We start from the raw sequence: 15,327 nt of genomic DNA on the forward strand, positions 1-15,327 counted from the left end.
GACAGCGAAAATCAGCTCTATCGACTGGACTCGAGTGAACACGGAGAGGGCCGGAGAGTCACGAAGGCAGCCGAGGAAATGGTGGAAACCCACGGAGATAGCCGAGATAAGGGCTCGACGTCCTCGTACCGATTCGCGCATGCGCCAATGTTGGGTAATAATAAATCTTAAAATAACACTTAAAATAATAATAATCAATGACAGCATGCTCAATGTCAAGTTATTCGCAAGTCTGGTGCACATTGTGTGGATATATTCTGCCCCTAAAAATTCAGATAATTTTATTTCTGTTTTTGCAAATTTAATACCTTGTGAGAACAAGAATACTGTTTTCAAGCTCAAAAACCTCAAACTAAATAGTCAAAAACAAACATTATATAGTAATTCTACAATATTAAAACTAGAATCTTACTTATATTTATTTTTCTCGTGACATTTTATCTCCTGACAATTGAATTTTTGTAATGAGTATGCACTCATTTATCTTTTTCTTTTTACTAATTACACTGTATTTAGTTGGAGGCAGTTTCCTCTGTTTATTATGGATCAGATGTTAGTTTTGTCTTATAAAACACTTTTAGGCACACATTATTGGATTGGTTTTGAAATTCATGCTGTGCATTGCTGTTGCGATACACATGGTGGCAGCAGCATCCTTCTTTATTTCTTCCCAGCTTGATAGTCTGCACCGACTGTGCCTCATTATGGGATGTTTAGGTGCATGTTTCTTGTGTCTTGTTATGTCTGATATGATCAGTTATCTGTGAATTTGACGAGTCTTAACTATTATGCCACCACCAAACCACACTGTGATTTTAATAAGAAACCAGTGGGCTCCAGCCCTCTATCACTTATTATGTACTATTTACAGCCCTCACGTTTCTCGTTACATTTGCTTCTCCTTGGTCGTCCAATCTGGCCATAAAATGCACTCATTAACTCTGTCACTCGGTGTGAGAGGGCTGGTGCTGTAGGACTGAAATGGGTTCTAAGCTGTGGCAGCTGGTCAAAATCCTGCAGGGAAAATGAGACTTCAGACCAATTTATGACCATCATCTCTATGTGCGAGGTCATTTCGGAGGTCTCTTAATACACACATGCACAGACACACAGATGTCAAACATATCCATCTTCACCTATCAAGTGATTGACTACACTGGTGGTGCAAACGCAATCAATACTGACCCAACCAATCTCCTTCTCTTCCTTAAAAACTGTTTGACAGAATCTTAAATTTTGCACTTTTCCAGTCAAAGTCAAGCACTGATAATGAATGGTGAATAGGTGATGCAACTCTCATGTCAAATCTAATAAATATTTGCTACTAAGGCATCCCCTTATCTGTTCCTGAGTCCAAGTCAGTGACTTGATTGCACATTGATTTCCCTTAATAATGATCACCAGCAAGGATAGCCTTAGCAAACCATAATTAGCCTCCAAGAGAGGAGAGCTTTCGTTTGTTATCATTCACTGTGCAGTTGACTATGCAAGCTGTGCACATTCAGATTACTGTAAGTGTTTTTGTGAAAGTTAGTCAATTTGTATGCCTGTTGTGCACATTTGATCAGTTTGTCGTTGTTGCACACAATAATGTAAGTGCTACCAAGATTTTGTTTAAACTATGGTTTGTTGGCTTTTAAAATCATTCTCTAAAGTGACACTGACAAAAGTTTAAAGGTGACATGAACAGACATGAAGAAAAAAAGCAGAAAACCTTAAGGGTTTGCAAGGACTTACGATTAAAGATATTTTTTTATGATCGATTAATCATGAAGATTAATTAATTAGGCTAAATTTTACCAGAGCCCAAGATGATTTTTTTAATCAACCAAAACCGAAAGATACTCAATTTAGACTGAGAAAAACAGCTTACAATCGCTTTTCAGAAGCTACAACCAATAGTTTCTTGGCATTTTTGATTAAAAACCATTTTTATTACCATACAATTATTAAAATTATGGCTAATTAATTTTCTGTGGATCAACTAATCTTCTCAGCTCTAGATTTGTATAAATACATTTTAATTTAGCTTCCAGTCAGTGAAACCCAAAACCTTTCACATTTTCTGTTGAAAACACATGAATGCACAAACACAATCAGAGCCTCCTTGCGTTATTCACTTCTTTATCACATCACCATCACCACCATTTTCTGAATGTATCTCCACGTAGACAGTGTGCCTGGTGATTAAAGCACATTTCTGATTCTCGCTGCTTATGCTGGTGAGCACTGGCAGAGAATATCTGATTGCGAGGTTTTTACTAGAGCGCTCTGCAGCAACCACACCACAGCGACGACCCCGGCTGCAAATCACTGCTGAAACACCCACAAACAGCAGGGTAAAATGATGCCACAGACGTCCAAAATGGTGTAGGAGGAGGATAGGAGTTTAATCTTCAGAATGTGAAGTAGAGACCTGACTCCAATCCGTAGCCCTTTCCTTTTTCCTTAAACCCAGCTGTCAAAGCCCCTGGCTTAGCACAAGCCTCCAAAACCTCATCGACAGCAAGCTCTTTGACACTTTCTATTTCCCCAATTTTTTGTGCCTCTCTGTTTTCATCGCCACCTCTTTCTATGTGTGCTTTTTTTAAAATCACACAGTTGTATGAAAAACCATGACCCTGTCCAAATCATGATGCGAGGCAGCGCATGCAACAAGCACCCCTCGGCATCGGGCATGTCTTCAGCAATATTGAGTGCATTAATAACATGGCTGATATACTCTGACAACATTGCCGTCCAATTTTAAATGCAGTCCTCAATCAAACTGAGTGGAAATATCATACCTGCCACTCAACTCGCTCTCATTGTGGGAGATGTCAGCTCATATGGGCGTGCAGGAGGCCGCGTGGCGCCGTCCAGAGAGGCTGAATATGAATACATAGGGGAAAACACGCAGCACATTTGAATACCACTGACCTTATATGCATGCTTTTCATCGTAGGTTGAATTACCTGAATCGCATATGAACCAGTGCACCTGGCTGGGGTTGCCATGGATACTGGCCCCCACAGTCTGTCTCTCTCTATCATGCACACACACATAAGCCAGGTTCTCAAATCTGGAGATGTGAGTTTCAGAGATATCCAGTAAAATATTGTGTCGCTGAGGTGCAGTATCAAGCTGCAGCTGCAAGGCAGGAGAGTTATCTAACACACAGAGATTGTGCTGACCCAGACCTCTTGCTAATCTAGGCTGGAGGCAACACCGTGTATTGGGCGATCTCAATCAATCCGTCAAGGTGTCAGCTCCTCCCCTCCCTCTCTATCTTTTCCTCCTGCAAGGATTTTTCACCCACTCCCCTCCCCCTGCTTCTTCCATCTGGCCATCCTTTCTCTCTTAAAGGTTAGGTTTGGATTTTTTCAATACCCTCATGCCCATGACTACATTGGAAGAGTTATTGGTCACAGTGACCGTTCCTCCTCCATCAAAATCCAGTCCTTGTTCTGTCCAAAAAATTAATTCCAACGTTCAGCCAAAGCTAATATAATGCTTCAGCAGTCTGAGTCACACAAATCAAGCGGGTATCTTTCAAAGTTGTGTTATATTTAGTATGTTTTATGTTTCCACAGACAGTATTTCCTCACTGAGCCAGGGCAGAGAGGCACTGGTGCTTTCAGATGGGGTCGTGGCCACAATAAGAGTTCATATGAACGCCCCCTTCTCGTGGTTTTCAAGACTTTGGATGGTTGTGACGTGTTGATGGTGTTTTCAGAAATGGCGGAGGCCATGGAAGTTAATTATTCAGCGGCTGGTAAGCTCACGTAGCCCACACAGTAACAGGTTTAGCCATGAATTCTGGCGTCAGTATGTACATGTACATGACCTCCCATGTCATATCCATGAGCTCCATGGGTTCCAATTAAAGGCAGCATAAGTTCAGGCAGTCAAATGTAGATTTGCTGCTGGGATACAAAACCACCAATAAGCCTTGATGCAACTGCAAGGCCAAACGTGCCCTTTCTGTCGTACTAGGGATGGACAGATTAAAAAAAAAAATCTGCTTTAATCATTCACATTTACTGAATTTCCACACCAGTTTTTAGTGCCACAGTGACACCTTGCATAAGAACACCCCCCCCTCAGGTCATTACAGTGAGGTACAAACAGGCTGGTAAGGGGTGTGCATTTGGTATTGGCAAATAAACTGATCTGAAGTACTGGAATCTGTATCAGGAGAAAAGAAGTTGGATCGGTGCTACAAAACTGACAGCACTGTGTACCATAACGCAAGATGCTGTTGTTTTTAATGCAGTTGTTTCATTCTTAATGCCTGGTAAAAACAGACATATTAGCTTCAGACAGACTTTTCAGGTCTAGCTCATTTAAATACTCTCATATGAGCCGTTGGCCACATGCAATCCCTTTCTTCCTAACTCCACTACACTGTGCTTCCTTTCCAGCAAATATCAAATAACACTAGTAAATACAAAACAACATCTCTTTCAGAAAACCCTCACCGATAGTATAAACACGGCAGTGAAGGATGCCAATTTCAGTTATTCACTTTAAGCACCATCTTGTTACTCTCAGTTCAATTTTTTGTGCTACTGCGGCATCTGTAATTTCCCTCTTTGATTGCCAGGAGTTTAAAGCTGGTCTCTGGTGTTTCTTTATCGGCTGTGTTTGGCTTCCCACGGTTAGACAAGCTTTTTCCACACACCTCCGTGTTTGTTAACGCAATTCAGTTCCAGCTGAAACCATCTCGTCCTGTGAAGAAACCAGAAATGCACACTTGGAAACTTGGATCTTTCCTTTAATTAGGGTTCTGTGTAAAGAGATAACCGCTTGTTCGGGTATTCACGCTTGGAGGTAAAACATGTATCCGGGCCCTGCAAGAATTTGATTGTCATGGAGGAAGTTCCACTCCGATGAACGTAACACTTTCAAAATACTGTGATCCAGCAACGTAAAAGGCGGATTTTGTCTCATTCACATGTATCAACATCAGTTCCATATCAAAACATTTGCTGCAAGATATAAAGAAAAAAATCATCCTCACATTTTAAACACAGAAGTGCATTTTTCATATTTTAACTTTTGATCTATGACTTTTTCCAGCTTGTTTTCTTTCTTAAATGAAAATCGACTTTCAATCCCCCCTGTTGCCTTTTCTCTTTTGGTGAGCCAGTAGGAGGGCAAGACAGTGGTAAAGACAAAAACACACACATGATGGGCGAGGTGCCGGAGTGTGTGTATGTGTGTGTGTGTGTAAGTGTGTGTGGACTTGCCGCAGTGCTCCTTCCCGTCATAACATGTCATTCTGGACAACAGAGGCAGAGACTGCGGCTCAGTGACACAGAGCGTAAGGTCATCTGTCAAACAGAGAAGGCAAGTGTGTGTTTGTGTGTGTCCATGCAGTGCGAGGATGTGCTTATGCTTGTACATCTCCTCCATCTCGGCTCGACTCGGCGTGTGATTGTATATGTAGTATATGTTGTTTGTGTGGGTTTTGCATGTAGCTTGAATATATTTCTGATTGAACACGCGCATGTGTGTGTGTGTGTGTAAAAGACGTATATAAAGACCCTGGGAAGCTGTCACTCACAACGGCAGAACACCGTTACCGTACAAACCCTGCTCTCATCCCTCACCTCCTCTTCCTGCCGAGTTCAAAAGTTGCCATGGCTACTGGTGTCCCAGCGGGAACACAATGTGCTCTGCCCCGGGGCCGTCGGAGCAAGCGCGCTTGGCAGGTGGGGAGGATATGGTGACCTTTGACCTGTCAAGGTCTTAGCGATGGAGAAGAGGGGTGGGGGGTTAGGGGAATAGGGCTGTGCCTGGTTGTAAATTCAGCTGATCCTCGCAGAGGATTGGTGTAGGGTTGTGGCCGTGTAGCCTGTGAGCCCGGCGACTAGTGCTGGCTGCCTCCTGGATTTCAGAGGCCCCTGAGCGAGAGAGATAGCCGCCTTCTAATCCGCAGAGTCTCTCTCACCTTGCCTCCTCCGTGTTTCTCAGATAGTGCATCTTTTGTGTCAGATCTTTGCAGCTGTCACCGCTGTTGCTTGTAAGAATGATGCCGGCTTTGTGTGGGTTAGTGTGTGTGTGTGTATGTGTATAAATGTAAAACACACATAAAAAGACTGATACCCCCCCCCCCCAACCCAAAAGAAAAAAAGGTACCAAAAAAAAGTACCCATGGGGCAGGGAGTGTGGCAAATATCATGTAAATTTAAAATTTATTCCAGTCTTTTTGAGTGTCACAGTATGTGAGAAATTCTCTACAAATTGCTCATTTTGCAGAAATTATTCATAGATACCAATCTGAATAAGTTCTGTGTTTAGTATTGGTTTAGATGTGACTGGTTCACAACACAAGCAGTGTGACTGAACCAGTCACATCAGATAATTCACTTCTCACCTGACAGAGTCTGAAAATAATGTTTTTATTTTCCCCTTATGTTTAAACATTATTACATTTTAAATGTTTTACTTGACACCTTTTATCATCTTGAAAAGTGGCGTCTCTCATACACTTGACACAGAGCTCACTTGTGTCCAAAGTCACACGATGCAGAAATATCCGCGTTGAAAAAGAGCAGCCAGAATGTGTGTGTGTGTGTGTGTGTGTGCTTGCGTGTGTGTTCCCATGCCTGTGTATGCATAGGGGAATAGAAGGGGACAGTCAGGAGAAGGGTTATTTACTGCACGGCCCAGGCGACCTGTCCGTCCTCACGTCCAGCCCCAGCAGATTAAGATGCAGCCGCTGGCGGCTGCCAGAGCAGCCTGAGATTGATGGGGAACACGGGGGCCACAGAGGCCCCGCAGAATTCTGAGCAGAGCCTGTGGGTACCAACCAGCAATGTTGCTAGCAGACAGCAGCTCTTCTCTGCTTCCCGCTCTCTCTCTTGTCACCCTTTTTTCTATCTTTTTTCTGACTTTTCTTTATCGCTCTGTTGCTCTCTCTGGCATTTTCTTCTCTCTGTCACTCTGCCGCTCTCTGCATCCCTGTTTTTCTGTCTCTCTGTCACTCTATCGCCCCACTGTGCCCCCCAACCAGTCTCACAGCCCCCCCTGAAGACGCTGTCTCAGCAGCTTTAGCAGATTTGGATGTCATGAAACTGCAGGTGTGTCAGCATCGTGTGTGTGTGTGTATGGGGGAGGGGGCAAAAGTGAGAAGGAATATCCTCTCCATAAATAATTCTCTGGTTAAGATGGGTTGCAGGAAAGTTAACTGGGAGATGGATGCCTGTGTGAGTGTGTGTGTGTGTGTGTGTGTGTTTATGAGTGCTAATAAGGATCAATCGCAGCTTCTAAGCTGTCTGCACAGCCAAGGAATTTTAGCTGAAGGAAAAAAAATAGCAATTATCCCAGTCTGTCAACATCTGCATGTGTGTTTATACTCGCTGGTTGTTTCGAAATAATTCTGATGCTGCAGTGATGGAAGCGGGAAGAGATGAGGATGAAAGATGGATGCTCGTGTGTGTGTGTGTGTGTGCTGAACAAACTGCACTGGCAGGGTTTTTGTTGGAGTCCCCAGGGCAGAAGACGCATGAGTCAGCGGCCAGTAGGATTTATAGCCAATTGATTAAATTAGCATTTGTTCTGCTACTGGGGCAGCAGCCTGTCAGTATAAACATACACCGAAACACACACACACACACACTTGGGCAAACAAACATGCACCTGTACAGAAACTGCAGTTAAGGAACGCAGAGGAAGAGAAACAAGACAATGAGGACAGAAAAGAAAAAAATCCACCAAGAAGCAGTAGACAATTAGCAGTGATGTCAATATGTCAACTTGATTAACATCAGGATCACTGGGATGTAAATACTCGAAGAAACACACACTGCACTCCCACAAGCCTCCTTCCTAAGCAGCTCCTTCATGCGATACAGCGACTGAGCAAGGGGGTCGCACACACCGGGCTTGCTGACAAGCCTTTTTTATGACATTCATCAAAGCCATCTGCCATTTTCCGCTCAATTAATTTGTTATGGGAAGTGGGATCAATTAAGTGCGCACTGTAATGGCTTTATATCCTTGTTTCCCTTTTATAGCCCAATATTTTCTGTGCTCCACTCTGGCATGAAAAGGCGAAATCGATATCCCCAGCTATTTTCCCCTCCCGTGGACTAATTTGTTTTTGCCACTCTCTTCCTGGCATGATAAACTGGCTGTAATGAGGGGTTAGGGCGAGGGGACAGACTAAACATAAACCCGCACTCGAGCCAACAAGCAAAGTGGGCATGCTCTTTCCAACGCCGCCACTGAGTCCAAGAAACTACAGGATCTAATCTACCCAGATCTCATTTGGATGACACAAGCAACGCTGTTTCCCACACTTAACGACAGGCGTAGTACCATCAAGAGGGATTGACCTTCGCCCTGTTATCATCCAACACCCTAGTCACCAGTAGCAACAGTGAGTGGCTTAGGCGAAGGTGGATGTGGCGATGATAAGGACAATGGACAGTTAGTTTGACAGTGGCAGGTGGAGCAGCGTCGGCTGGTGGCACCATTAGTACGAGTGTCACGAGCTGCCGGTTTACTCGCCTCGCTCACCTCGACCCCTGTGATGTATTGATCGCTTCCCCATTAAGCCTGCTGATGGGCTTGATGATATGATGAAGAAGTGGGGGAGTGATGTGGGTGTGTTTAAGTGTGTGCATGTGCATGACTTCAGAGCAGGTTGAGGACCATCATTACTCCTGGAGCAGGCCTGATGACATTGCCATATTGATTTTGACATCATCTAGTTGGGATGTGCTTTAGAGGCTGGGCCTTAAACCAAGACGACCAAAGTGTCACCTTGTTTGTGACAGCAGGCTTACAGGGCCATCAAGGTCCCAAGTGTACGTCCATGAGCTTAACACAGCTTGGTTCGAGCTGAGACACTGTCAGAATCTTATTTAATGTTACAAAAAAAAGCTCCGTTTTGAGATATCAGTCAGCCAGGATAGCTGTTTTCCCTGCTTCCCATCTCCTAACTGGCTTCATATTTAAGGAACACATATGAGAGTGATATTGATCTTCTTTCAAATTCTTGGTGAGAAAGCAAATAAGTGTAAAAGTCCAAAATGTCAAACTGTTCCTTTAATAGGGTTAATACTGCTTTGAGCAACACATGGAATTAATTAAACACTAAAAGGACAATACAAGAGATGCATTTAGCATTTACCCTAATTAGTTCCACCTGCGTCTCATTACCTGTCTGCTCTCGTACGTTCATTCGGCGTCTTCCCTCCTTTTTGGGCCGGGTCGTCTTCATTCCGAATGAATGGCCAGTCATTCACTCACAGTAAGAAGTCGATGAAGACAACAGGCTTTCGGGGCCTTTGAAAGACACCAGTGTGATGTGATGTTTCCTCTGACCGGACACAGCTCATCCAGAGCCACAGAAGACAGACACATGTCATCCTCCCAATGACTGGCAAAGTGATTTTAATGTTGAAAAGTTCCCCTTCACACAAAGAAAAGTGCAGCCTCCTCCTACCAATGTCTGTTCTGCAGCAGGTTTGCCTTCCACCCCAGAGGTCACATTCCCCTATTGTTTTCAAAAGTGCATTAAAGCAGTTGTTGCTGCACTGGCAAACGTAATTCATCATGTGATGGATGGTGACTCTTTTAATTTTACCAACATGACTTTGTACCTCCATAAAGCCAAAATCATGTTATTTGTATTGAAAGTGGCTCCGTTCCACTGGAACTGAGAGCAAAGAAATCAATGCACGTCTCCGGTAAAATTTGCCTGCCAATCTGCCTTAAGTTTTTGTTTTGACACTTCATTGCAGCCAGAAGAAGTATGTAAGAGTGCACCGTAATAGAAAACATGAAAACGGTGCCCATTAATGGATTTTTGAAAACAATGGGAGGCTGTGAGCTCTGGGAGGTAAGACAGACCTGCAGAGTAACACACAGTAGCTCCAGACGGGAGAAAACAGTGGTGGTCTTAAACCTTGTGTAATAGAGGCAGGAAAAAATAAATGACACTGGTGTTATCTTTTAAATATCAATAAATCAGTTAGTTTAATTACTGTAAACAAATGAAACAAATTACCAGCCTCTATATTGCATTTGTATTGCAGGCCACTGGGTCAGCCTGCTGAATTGGTTTACAGTGTAAGAATGAAGCACATTTATTCCATGTCCAATTCTCAACATAGAAACAATCATATTAACGAACTCTTCCTGATTTTCTTGCTTCTTATCTGTGAGTGCTTCCATGTGAGTTGTGAGCACACCGTCATGCTGCCGTGTGAGCACCTGTGCACCTGCTACACCTCTAACGCCTACGAGGTCATGCTCAAAGCGGGCGGGGCGTCAGAGATGAGGGGTCACCCCGCTGGACGCAAGTTTCATTCATAATCAGGCAGCAAACGCTGGCTGCACATGGTGGGGGGAGTGGGGGAGGGGGGGAGCGAGACTTGGCTGCCTGTCAAGACCGGCTGCAGATTAAAACCCCATCGATCCAACTGTAATTTATTTATCAATTCAACTAAAAATTAAACATTGACCTCCTTCTTTAAACCCCCCCCCCCTCCTCTCCTTTTCATCTAGTTGGTCGTAGTGACTTGAATACAAAGCGAGCAGTCAAATGTGAGGCCTTTTATTCCAAAAAGTTACGGAAGTCATGGTGAAACAGCATTTTTCTCTTTGTTCCTCTCGCTTTAGAGTTCAAAAGCGAGACTATTAAAAGCTCTACACTTCAGCTCCTGCTTTGCTGCATCTCTCAAACCCTTAGGACTTTTACTTCTGACAATAAACAACTCATATATTTCTCACTGCCGTGCCAAAAACCAGTTCCTCTCTCCACCATTCGTATGCTCGTCACTCCTCCTGCTCTTCTGATCTTTTCCTCCCTCTCTGGCTATCACTGGGTGCTGTCTTTCTGGGTGCTGTTATATACTGTAACTTTCTTATCACCACATCAAAGCCTCGTCTCCTCTTTACACCAAACCCCCCCATCCCTGCCCTTCTCTGTCCCGCCCGCCGGTTACAGATGTGTTGAGTTTCTCTTAAAACCCAAAATCCCGCTGACTGCAAAAAACAAACACTCATCGCATCATTATAGAAGCTTCATCCTTCTCTCTCCTTCCTCTCTTCTCTCGCCCCACCATCTTTCCCTCCCTGCTCTGCCCCCCCCCCTCCGTTCGGACAGAATAATAAGGTTACCTCACTCACGCTCGTGTCAGACAGCCTCTCCTCCCTCGTCCCCTCACCTCGCGCCCTGCTCTCTGTCGTCCTCCTCACCCCTTCCTGAACCCTCCCCATGACCAGCCCTGTAATCCAATTAAAAGCACATTAAGGCCAAATGAATAGCAGTAGATTTAATTAGCTGCTGACGAAGGTTTGCTGGCTGGCTGGCTGGCAGTCGGGTGGGTGGATGGGGCACAGAGGCTCACACAGAGGAGACGAGCCTTTACCCCGCCGGTGTTGAAGGGGCGAGGAGCGTTCGCTGAAGAGTCGGTGCAGGTCACATGCGCTGCACTGTGTGTGAAATGTACTGTAACTGTGCAGGACTACAGTAAAAACGGTCTTTGAGGATAGGTCACATCTTGTCAAGTCAGTCTCAAAACATTACACACACACACACACGGCCACGTGTGCATGGAAAGAGTTCTTAATCAGTTTAATCATTCCTCTTCTCCACATTTGCTGTGAGGAGATCACACAGCTGTGATGTCTCCAACGGAAGAGATGAGGGATTTAATCCACGGTCCTCTTTTGCGTTAAAATACGTTCATTCCAGAACAGCTGAAGCTTATCAACAGTGTCTTAGTCAGATCAAGTCAGTATTTTCAAAGCTTTTAGTACAAAGGTTGCCCCTGCTGGGTGACTCAGTCCTCACTCGACTCACTCAACATTTTTTGTCATGCTTCTTGTCGTGCCCTCTTATGCAACACACAACACATCTAATTTCTGCTTTTTTAGCTGTCTCTTCTCTCATCCTCCCCCTAACTAACTCTGGAAACTGGATGCAACCTTTTCCTTTGCTGCAGCCTCCCAATGTGCACAGTCAGCAGAGTACTCAGCGTAACCCACTGTGGCATTTGCATCATGCCCCTGCGTGTGAATGTGTGTGTGTGTGTTCAGCCACTAATGAAGAGAGACAGTCTCTGCTGGGGTCCCCTTTTTTCCAGCCCCCAGAGGTCTCAGGTACAGTAGGTGGACACTTTGTGCATTTGCTGGTCCGTGCTTGACTGCCCGTTGGAGAATGTGCGTGTATTTGTTCAAGTTGTCATGCACGTGAGACGGCTTTGATGTTTGCATGCGTGCAAGCCTGCTTTTGAACATGCGTGCCTCCGCGTGTGTGGAAGTGCGTACGCGCATGCATCCGTGTACATACATGAATTTGTGTGTATGTGTGTGTGTGTGAGTGAAATGAGATCCAGGTCCTGGCCTCTCCATTTCTCTCTGCAGGTAATAAAAATATAGAGTGCCCTCCAGATCCCTTTATAGAGAGAGAGTTGAGACCGCAGCGAAATCTAGGACAGGCTCCATTGATTTGGAGGCTACAGTATTACTAGCCATCACAGCCAAGGCAATATGAGAGGCCTTTTTTAAATCACACAGCTACCTCGAGCCCAGAGGGACAGAGAGAAGGCACAGAGAGAAAGAAAGAGAGTGAGAGAGAGAGAGAGAGAGAGAGAGGAGGGGGAGGGATAATTGGGAAAACTATCCTTATTTTGTTTCCTCTCCTTGCCACCCCATCCTTGTTGTGCGGATTTTATCACAGAGAGAGAGAGAAAATATTTCAAATTTCTACTCATATTTCTTTTTGAACAATGTCTTTTCACTAACAATCAAATCTCAGCATGTTCAAGGAGACACAAGAAGACGTAACATGAATGGCGCTCTCCTCTCTGTATTGAAGTCCCTCGGTATTGTGATCATGTTTTCTTTTTGTTATTTGCATTGAAATTTACATTTTCATTTAGTGAGTCAGGTGAGCGTGTTGGTGTGTTATATCACTCGTGGGTCCATTAAACCTGTTAAAAGCCCATTGTATCCTTCCCCAAATGTCAATCAGGGAAAAAAAACATCCTGCTTTCAATTTGGTTTTCATCCAACAGGAGTGATTGGTACCATTTCAAGACCTGGGCTTTTTATACTTCAAAGGTGTGGACAAATGAAAGAAAAAAATGTTTTCATAGTGTCTACTTCTCCTGGACTGGGCTCTTCCAGATCTCAGGAGAGCTGTGGAGTATTCTGGGTCGGGCCAGGAACCGACCCCCTCTGTCTGGCTAAATAAGATAAGACCCTGTCATTGTATCCCTCCACTCCACAGCCCTGACCGCATCAAATATTCATGGGCCACAGCAGACTCTTAAGTAAACTGGCCAATTTGTTGCGGAAGACGTGCATTAAGATTGGCTGGGCCGATATGCGACTGGCCCCCGGGGACGGGCCAGACAGGGGCGGGCGGCTGCCATTTTGGCTCTGCTGTCTCTATTGTTGCCATCCGTCAGAGCGGTGAGGGACAAGGGAGCAGCACGTGGCGGTCTGTCTGACGGTAATGGGTTGGGTGTGAATGTGAGGGCGGGGCAGGAAAGCAGGAATGGATGGAAGATAACAGGAGGTCACAGGAAGCAGTCTTTCATCGGGGATGCATGTTGAGAGAGAGTTAAGGAGGAAGAGGAGGACAATAAAGGATAGAGGTGGAGTCGTGTTTGAATGACAAAGGCTATGAAGTGGTGTGCTGAGGGGGCCTTGAGTTAGAATGAGAAGAAGGACAAAGTGGTGTGGCTGCTGATAGTCATATTGTGTGATGGCTGCTGAAAGTGTATGGACGAGTTGTCTGCAGCGCACACTTGAATGGTAACAACTTAATAGATCATATCACAGGGCCAAACAAAAAGTACATACGTAACAGCACACACACACAATCACACAAACACGGCACCAATTGTTCACCGAACACTTCTGAAAGATGGCTGTCGTTGCGTCTCCAAACAATAGATTTCAGAGATAGACCCTTTCCACATTATATCTCCCCGAGGACAGAAGTTGACAAATCACTAAAGCACATTTTTATTTTGCTTTATGGGCGCAGAAGTTGAGCGGTGGCTACGGATAGACACAACTTTACGCTCGGCGATTCCCTGTAGGGCATCCGATGGAAATGAGCTGAGAAAGCTGTCTGCAGAAACGTCTGTTAGAGAAAAAAAGAAGAGGAAGAAGAGAAAAAAATAAGTAGATGAAGCTCATAAAACCTCAACTCGTAAAACTGTGGAGCGGATCTAAGAAGTGAGGATTCCTTGAGGCGGGAGAAGTAGGCGAGTGGGGAAGGGGGGCTGTAATCCTCGAAAGCAGCGGGGGTGAGATCACGATCTGTGGCCGCCGAGCGGGCGGCGGGGACAGAGATGGCAGGGCGCGGTGAGGGCCTGGCACAGTTATTAGGTCACTTCCGCAGAGGACCGGCGGGTGTTTAGAGAGCGACCGGGTTGCCGGGTGACCCCTGACAGCCTGCTCGTCATCTGGCACCAGGGAACTCTGGGGGATTGGCGAGAAGCTTGTTGTGAATATAAAATGTGACATTCTGCCTTTCACTTACAGAGAGAAAAGAAAAGAGAGAGAGGGAATAATAATTTGAGGTGAAAATGGCTACCATTTATTTCCCATGGAGATGATATCATTCTTTGTAGCATTTAATTTCCCCTCCTTGAATTGTAGTTGAAATTTGTGGCACAAAACTGCATTTAAATCATTTGAAACCTGCATTCACTGCATGGAAACGGCTTATTTCTTAGACCCTCTGAGAGGTTTGATTGTTGCCTCAATGGGCTGGGATGGTGAATGAGGCCATTTACATGCTAATAGCCATGCAGGGCAATTTTCTTATCATGTATGTAAATGAACACATTTGCTGGATCTATGTTGGCCAAATACAAACAGTAAACAATATGCTGACTTCATGTAAACGTTTCACTATATTTATTCATTCGGTAATTAAACACTGCCGACACACATGATTCCTTGGTGATAGGCTCATTAGCATTAATTAACTCTAATTAGGAAAACGAACCAATCTATCACACCTGTGGTTTCTTACATGTCTTGAAGATTTGGTGCGTTCAGCATCTGTAACATGAACACTACCTATATGAATATTTCTATCAATCTACCATTTCTATAATAGTAAAAGGCAAATGGCAAACATGTATGTTCACATGAGTGGGAGTATTGAGGCCCGTATGCAGGAGCAGTTATTAAAGTAGGAGTAGAAAATGTATGAGAGGAAAAAAAAAAAAAAGGTGCATATGAAGCCAGTGTGTGTGGGTGTGGATGAGGATTATTCTGAGCTCTGCCATCTGTAAACAGGCGGACAGGTTTGTTTCCAGAATGATGAGACAGAGCAAGTAAAACAGCATAAAGTCAGCG

Source organism: Pempheris klunzingeri, chromosome 24 (assembly GCF_042242105.1).
Source record: "Pempheris klunzingeri isolate RE-2024b chromosome 24, fPemKlu1.hap1, whole genome shotgun sequence".
Taxonomy (NCBI): domain Eukaryota; kingdom Metazoa; phylum Chordata; class Actinopteri; order Acropomatiformes; family Pempheridae; genus Pempheris; species Pempheris klunzingeri.